The sequence below is a fragment of the Micropterus dolomieu genome, linkage group LG19 (assembly GCF_021292245.1).
Source record: "Micropterus dolomieu isolate WLL.071019.BEF.003 ecotype Adirondacks linkage group LG19, ASM2129224v1, whole genome shotgun sequence".
Lineage (NCBI taxonomy): Eukaryota > Metazoa > Chordata > Actinopteri > Centrarchiformes > Centrarchidae > Micropterus > Micropterus dolomieu.
In genome coordinates this window covers 16631064-16639631 of record NC_060168.1, presented here as the reverse complement: position 1 = coordinate 16639631, position 8568 = coordinate 16631064, and the positions used below count along the sequence as shown (strand labels likewise).

At 40.4% G+C, this 8568-nt stretch overlaps 1 long non-coding RNA gene and 1 pseudogene across 1 annotated transcript; one reads left to right on the top strand and one right to left on the bottom strand.

The window, feature by feature from the left end:
- The window catches only part of LOC123957483, a 24584-nt pseudogene extending 16540 nt beyond the window's left edge, over positions 1–8044 (bottom strand).
- On the top strand, positions 4478–8544 carry LOC123957498. Its single transcript, XR_006821810.1, has 2 exons — positions 4478–4753; positions 6692–8544. It is a non-coding gene; the product is annotated as an uncharacterized LOC123957498 (long non-coding RNA).
- The last annotated feature ends 24 nt before the right edge of the window (positions 8545–8568 follow it).

The following is an 8568-nucleotide window of genomic DNA, read 5'->3' as shown; positions in this document are numbered from 1 at the left end:
TTAGCATAAGATGACAGTCCTAACCCATCTTTTGCTTTCACGCGTATTTCAAACGATGTGGTAGTTTCATAATCAACAGTGCCAATTACTCGAATCTCTCCTACTTTACGGTCGATACTAAATATCTTTTTCACATCTCCAGTAACATGCCCGAATTCATAAGTCACATCTCCATTGATTCCCTCGTCTGCGTCAGTTGCCTTCATTGTGACCACTACAGTATCTAAAGGAGAGTTTTCTGGCAGACTGGCTTTATAAATGGCCTGGCTGAACACTGGGGCGTTATCATTAGCATCCAGCACGGTGACGTGTATCACTGCTGTACCTGATCTCTGAGGGGAGCCACCATCTAGAGCTGTAAGGAGCAAATTGATCTCTTTTTGTTTTTCTCGATCAAGCTCTTTATCAAGAACAAGCTCTATTGTGTTTCCATTAGCAGCCAAAATGAAATTATCATTTTTTTTAAGGCTGTACTGCTGAACTGAATTTTGTCCTATATCCGCATCGTGCGCCTCTTCTATCACAAAACGAGCTCCCCTGTCTGCGGACTCTTGAATTTCTATATTTATCAATTCTTCCTTAAATTGTGGCGAGTTATCATTAATATCTTGAATGTGAAGACCAATCCGGTGGAGCTCGAGCGGATCCTCCAGCACGAGCTCATGTTTCAGGATGCAGGACGCCTTTTCTCCACAAAGCTCCTCTCGGTCAATCCTGTTCGTAACAATCAGTTCTCCGTTATTAAGGTTTATGTCACAGTGACGTTGATCAGTCCCGTCGATGTCAATGCGGGCTTTTCTGGTGGACAGCGCGCCCATGTCGAGCCCGAGATCCTTGGCTACATTTCCAATGACTGATCCTCGTTTCATCTCCTCGGGAAAAGAATAGCTCGTGTCTCCATATGCGGCGTGCAAAACAAGGAGGAAATAGAAACTGCGCGACTGAAACGCAATACTTTTTGCATCCATCGTAAAACGAGAGTTCCTAAGCCTTTAAAGAATCGACGCAACAAACACCGCTAAACCACATAATAGGAATAGCAACAGTAATTCAGCGTGATTGTGCCTATGCACACTGGACGTATACTAGAAGGTCTGTCCACAAAGGATAGAGGAATTAAACCATCTGAATGCTGGTGAATAGCGACACCGTGAGTTAAGTTCAACAATAACACTGATTCAAAAAGTAAAGGGACACTGTTAAAAGTTGCTGTTGTCTTGTCCACTATTTGTCTAAATAAAACAGCAGGCGAACTTACTTCAGTGTTTACAACACTTACAATTGCAGTCACTCACAAATAATCCAAACCAGGAGACCCTTTGCAACAAGTTCTGGTCTGCATTTCATTCAGCGCATCAAAGACAGACTCACATCAAGATCTGAGGACAGCATGCACTCCTTCAAGGAACACTTTTTTCCATATAACTATATGCAAGCTTATATAAAATAAATAGCATCAATTGTAATGAAAAAAAAAAGTATTATAAAATAATTAGTATGGAGAAGAGTCGTTGTCAGATACAAGTGCATTCAAAATAGAATGATTTCCTTCATCTGTAACTGCATCCCAGCTTTAAATAGATAGTGATCATCTGAAAATGCTCTGAGGGGGGCTGTTGATTTTATTTTTGGTAATTTTATCAGATGGATGATTCTCCAAGGACCATGTTCAAGTCAGTCTTTACTGTATGTGGTCTGGTAAAATATGTAAAACTGAAAGGCTGCAGTCATCATAACATTGATGTATACACCAGAAGGTGTGGTCCCCTGGCCTTTCAAAAATTATTTATTTTGCTCAGTATTTGGCTGCGTTAGGAAGAGGTGATATTTTGGCACATAAACAAGAAGATGTATTGGTGAAAATGTGCTTTTTTTAAACTAAGCTGGCAGTCTAAATTTACTCTAGCACAAGCTTGACTGCACAGAGTTGCTACTGCTGTATTAATATCATCCATGTGCTGGTTTGCAATGTATATTAAAATCAAAGCTCACCTTAGTCACCTTTGTTATCATATCACATGGTAAGTTTGGTATCATGAACATGATTGTCTCATGTGTGTCCTGCCTTTTTTTGACTATATTTTTGTGGGATTATTAGATTTTTGTTTTGATTATTTGTATTGTTGGCAGTCTACATGTAGTGTAATTAACATTTTTCCCCGCTACATCACAACTTAAATGTAGGCCTTTGTGAACTAAATCCATGTCTGTAGGCTCTAGAAATGCTAGAATTACCAAATCTGTAACTACATCCAGTTGAAAGCAGGGCTGTCGTTGTCCCCAATTGACCTGACATCCTACAATCAGATTTAACTTGTGTTGACTAAAAGTTACATTTTTCAAGTTCCAGAAAGAATAGGAGGCATGCATTAAGTTTAAAAAAAGAAGATTTATTGACATTCTGTCTAAGAAACAACCTGTATCTTAGGACAAAGCACTGCTAACAAAGAAAAGAAAAGAAAACGCAAAAATGAAAAAGTCTGAAAACTTGCTGTGGAGACACAATACTCCACCATCACTGTACAACTAAGTTATATAACATTGCCAATCTACAAATGGTCTGGTGATTTACAGTTATTGCAGTTTTTCATTGTACTACTCCCCAACATATGGTGACGAGGCAGTGAGGCCCAGCAAACATCTGACAGCAATTTATTTCTTCTCAGAGCCGGGGGGGGGGGGATCACTTTTCAAGTCAGAATAGAGATCCAGGATACAGTCTGACAGTTAGTCACCTCTCAAGAACACAAGTAATAGAAAGACATAACTAAATAAAAGGCCTGCATAATAAAATCAGAGGCTTCCACATAGCATGAAGTTAGGACAGGCACTGAAGATAAATCTGTGGGAAGGACACTGATACTGGCAAACTAAATGTATGATACAAACAACTCTGCATTTACTTATATCTTAAGCTGTGGTCAAACAGCAATCAACACAACAAGAGAGGCCAGTTCAGCAGACATGTTTGTGAAGGGGAGTGGACTGGCTTTAAGACCCACATTATTCAGGCCATGTCCACCTGAGGTGTATGTGCCACTATTACACAACAATAGCATGTCTAAGGATATGATCAGTCATCAAACTCTTGAGATACATAAAGCAGTCTGCTAGATACCATAATGACACATTTTCCTGGACTATGGAGAAAGAGCAGTAGTTGCCAGAAATAATTAGCAACAATGCCTACTGTAAATGACATATGGTGGCAAATATGGCCACAGATATAATTTCCTCTTCAAAAATGACCATGTGATTGAGTGAGAGACATAATATGTTATTGACAGTGTATATAATGAAGACAATTACTAAGGCCCAGTTACACTGAAAAAATATGTTGCTATCAAGCTGATTAGTGAAATAGATAATATTTTGGATCGCTATTAAGCATTTGTTTCTCCCAAGATTTCAAGGGACCACAGGCAGTTGTATTTGTAAAAAAAAAACTAAAATAACGAACTAACAATACAAGACACAGAATCTTTAAAAAGGGATGTTACTCTGTCATCTTGCATGCAGGCCAAACCAAATCAAAAGCAGATACATGATGAATGATCAGCCAGAAAAATGCGCTTGGCCATTACAAACACTTCAAATGGATGGAAAAGGATAAAGAATGTTTTGAGAAAATGACTCAGAGAACAACAAATTATTAGCTTAACATTAAGTTAATCATGATTTACTTATCAATGGGGCATTAATCGACCATGAAGGAAATTATTTCCAGTATTCCCTGATTTGCTTGAACAATATGTAAACCCCAGAAATGTACTTAAATTAAAAATGCAATTTTCCAGTAGCCTCTGGTAACATATTGAGAGTGTGCTCATGGTCTAAATAAAGCATATGGTGATTGCGCAGAGTAAGCCACTTGGTAACTATGGAGGCATTCAGTAAGCTGTCATTTATAGGATGAAGAAACTGCAGCTGTGAGATATTTAAGATTGTTAACTGTGTAAAGAGATTGATTGGAAGCATGAATTTATAAACACAACATTAATAATGAACTCTTTTGAACCCAAATACAAACATAGTAATCAAAATGTAACCTATAACAGTTGAAATTAAATCAGATTTAGAAATTTTCAAATGTGAGCATTAGCAAAGTTCCTAACAAGAACTTTTCCAGAAGTATTCTTAGAAAAATTCATTTAAACAGAAAAACCATAATGATAATGCAGAATTATGGACATAAAAGATCTATAATCAAGAAAGTTTGGTGGGTGTATGAAAGTAAAACTGAAATGTCTGAGAGAAATGGATATTTGATTAAACTAATTTTAACAGGCTAGTCATACCTTGGAAGAACACTGCAATTCACAAATACAACTGAAAAGAGTCAAAACAAAAGACAGGAATGACTTCCTGAATGGCTTCTTGAACATCAGTTCAATAATATGAAATGTGTCCCTACCTCAGGAGAACCACCACAATCTCCAAACGCTTCACCAAAGTCTGTCGGACTTTTACTCAGAGTCTGGTCAGCAGGCAGTGTGTTGTCATTGTAAGATGACACGAACTTAAAGTCACTGGTCCTAGAACCCGTTGTCAGGTAGGCGTCATAATTGTAAGTGCTGCGTAAAGTTCCTGTGCCGTCAACATCTGCGTAATTAGGAGGGAGATAAGCGCTGGGGATGGCGACTGCTCCATCAAACAACAGTCTGGGCTTTCTCCTGCGACAAAACCTCACACCCAGGATGATGATAATGAAGGTCAGGAAAAAGGTGGACACAGACACCAGCGCGATGATCAGGTATGACGTCAGCTTGGAGTTCTTCTCATCATAAGAAATGTCCTTCAGTTCTGGCACCTCAGCCAAGTTATCAGAAATAAGTAAATACATGGAGCAGGTGGCAGAGAGAGAGGGCTGTCCGTTGTCTTTCACTGCCACAATAAGGTTCTGTTTCATGCTGTCAGACTCAGAAATGTCCCGCTGGGTCCTGATCTCTCCGCTGTGGACCCCGATAGTGAAAAGTCCCGGATCGGTGGATTTGACTATATGATAGGACAGCCAGGCGTTCTGTCCGAAGTCAGCGTCCACCGCTATCACTTTGGACACCAGAGAGCCTCCGTGTGCAGCTTTGGGGACCAGCTCGGTCATGAAGGAGTTGCCCTCCGGGGCGGGGTACAGAATCTGAGGAGAGTTGTCGTTCACATCCGATATGAAGACACTGACGGTCACGTTGCTGCTGAGCGGAGGAGAACCGTTGTCTCTGGCCATCACGTGGACTTTAAAACTCCTGAACTGTTCATAATCAAACGACCTCACAGCGTGGATCACCCCCGTGTCTCCGTTAACAGACAGATAGGAGGACACCGGGGCACCGTTCACCTCACCGGGTAACAGAGAATAAATCACTGTACCGTTTTGTCTCCAGTCGGGGTCTCGAGCACTAACGGAACATAAAGTGGAGCCAGGTTTGTTATTTTCAGTCACATATGCGCTGTAGGACTGTTCCTCAAACACCGGTGGGTTGTCGTTGATGTCTGCTACAGATAACTGAACAGTTTTAGAGGAGGACAGAGGTGGAGAGCCCTCGTCAGTGGCGGTGATTGTAATGTTGTAATCAGACACTAGTTCACGGTCCAGTTGTCCTGTGGTCACCAGAGAATAATAGTTTTTAATAGAAGGAACCAATTTAAAGGGGGCGTTTTGCTGAATGGAGCAGCGGACCTGTCCGTTACTCTCAGAGTCTCTGTCCTGCACGTTAATGATGCCCACCTCTGTACCAGGTGACACGTTCTCAGGTATGGGACTACTGAGTGATTTCAGATATATAACTGGTGCGTTGTCATTTATATCTGAAATCTCAATAACTAAGGTTGCATAGGACGCCAATCCTAAACCATCTTTGGCGCTGATCTGCATTTCATATGACGATTCTTTTTCATAATCAATAGATCCAGCCACTTTAATTTCGCCTGTTTTAGGGTTCAGAGAGAAAACTTGGTTTTCATCCGAAACATGGTCAAATGCATAAGTTACTTCGCCATTCACTCCCTCATCGGCATCAGTTGCACTCACTGTGACTACAACTGTATCCAAAGGAGAGTTTTCAAGCAGAGTAGCTTTATAGACGGTCTGGCTAAACACTGGTACATTATCATTAGCATCCAGCACAGTGACGTGAATGACTACAGTGCCTGATCTCTGAGGAGAGCCGCCATCAAATGCGGTAAGCAATAACATGATCTCAGTTTTGTCCTCTCTGTCTAACTCTTTGTCTAAAACTAATTCACAGTGCTTTCGCCCACCTGCCTTTGTGTTTACATTTAATTTGAAATGGTCATTCTGTTGAAGTGAGTAGCCCTGAACAGCATTTTCTCCGATGTCTCCGTCGTGCGCCTCATCCAAGAGAAAACGTGCACCCTTGTCCGCAGATTCCTCTAATTTCGAATTTAAGTGACTCCTCTTTAAACTGCGGTGAATTGTCATTAATATCTTCAACGCGGATACTAACACGGTGCAGCTCTAAAGGATTTTCCAGTACGAGTTCCTGTTTTAGAACACACGATGCCTTTTTCGCACAAAGCCCTTCTCTGTCTATCCTTTCTTGTACGATCAAATCTCCGGTATTTAGATTAACACCGCAGTACTGAACGTTGTTGTCTTCAGTATCGATTCGGGCCTTGCGAGCGGACAGTCTGCCCAAATCAAGTCCCAGATCCTTAGCGATATTTCCAATTACAGATCCACGTTTCATCTCCTCCGGGATAGAGTAGCTCACGTCTCCGTGGACGAGGTGGAGGGTAAGAAAAATTACAACAAGGCCGCGGAGCAGCGCAAATCTGTTGTTCCCCATTATAACGACGAAACAAAAGACCACTTAAATGTAAGTTTTCAACAAAATGAAATCCACGTTGCATTCGTGATGTCCTTGGATTTTCAAAAGTAGTTACACTGCAGCCATTAATTCCAAGCTGTTTTAGTCCAGTGCTGCACAATACTGGAATCTGGCTTTACATTTCTCGACGTAAAAGGGTGGAGAGTGAACGTGCAGCCTCGTTTATTAGTACACAGTGACACCTTGAGTACTTTGTGAGATATAACACTGGGGTGTATGATTTTCTGATGGTCTTTTAAAAAACATACACAAATAACTTTATTTATCTTCAAACAAAAGCTAATTCGACAACTTGGGTTTCTTAAGAAACACTATGAAAAACATAAGTATTTTGATATTATTTATGGTTTTAAGAATAAAGCTACGTGGCAATACATAATCAGACTAACCACACAGAAAAGGGAGAGTGCTGGTTTGAAAAAATGTAGCTGGAGATAAAACTGCTTTCAGCACCATGGATAGAGGAAGGGAATTCAAAGGTTATCCCCGGAAAGAGAGCAACATTGCATGAAGACAGAGAGAAGGACTACAAAAAAACAAAAACAAAGTAAGAACAGCCTGAAAAATGTGGCTACAGAATTTACAGCTTCAGCATAAATAACAAGAATGTGTGCGTTTCATTATAATGTGAAGTGAAGGTGGTTGAGGCTAAGACCCCCCAAACATATTCTTAAAGAGCTGTTCAGCATGTCCGCACCAAAAGGGAAAGCCTTGTTTGGTTAAAACTTCTATATGAGAGATGTAATATTAAAGCAATGACGACTTTCATAGGACCAAACCAAAACTCCGAAGTCAAAAACCTTTAGCTCACATCATTAATTACTACACAAGTTAGACCCTTCAGCATTTCTGTTTCCCAGTTTAAAGACAAAAACTCATGAGGCATCAATAAAGTCTGTTGGACTTTTTCTCACAGTCTGATCGGCAGGCAGTGTGTTGTCATTGTAAGATGTCACAAACTTGAAGCCACAAACAAGAACCAGACTCATTCTAAGATGATCCGCTCAAAGCATTTCATCGTGATAATAGTAAGACAACAATCCCCAGAAGTTTATGCTAAACAATGTCTGACAACACACTGGTTATGTGTTGTCCCACGATGCACGATGTAAATTATATTGGTCACTTAACTATATTAAACAAATTCCAGCATCTGTGACCCTGGTCTTAGCTTTTATTCTGGAGTTAAATGCCATACAGACAAGCTCCCAGAGAAGTCCATCTCTCCATCTCTCTATCTGTCTGCCTTTCTGTGTAGATGATGGATTCAAGCATCAAGGTGTTTTCAAGAGATGTCAGTGTAAGACTAATAGAGCCAAGTTTATGCTAAACAATGTCTGACAACACACTGGTTATGTGTTGTCCCACGATGCACGATGTAAATTATATTGGTCACTTAACTATATTAAACAAATTCCAGCATCTGTGACCCTGGTCTTAGCTTTTATTCTGGAGTTAAATGCCATACAGACAAGCTCCCAGAGAAGTCCATCTCTCCATCTCTCTATCTGTCTGCCTTTCTGTGTAGATGATGGATTCAAGCATCAAGGTGTTTTCAAGAGATGTCAGTGTAAGACTAATAGAGCCAAGTTTATGCTAAACAATGTCTGACAACACACTGGTTATGTGTTGTCCCACGATGCACGATGTAAATTATATTGGTCACTTAACTATATTAAACAAATTCCAGCATCTGTGACCCTGGTCTTAGCTTTTATTCTGG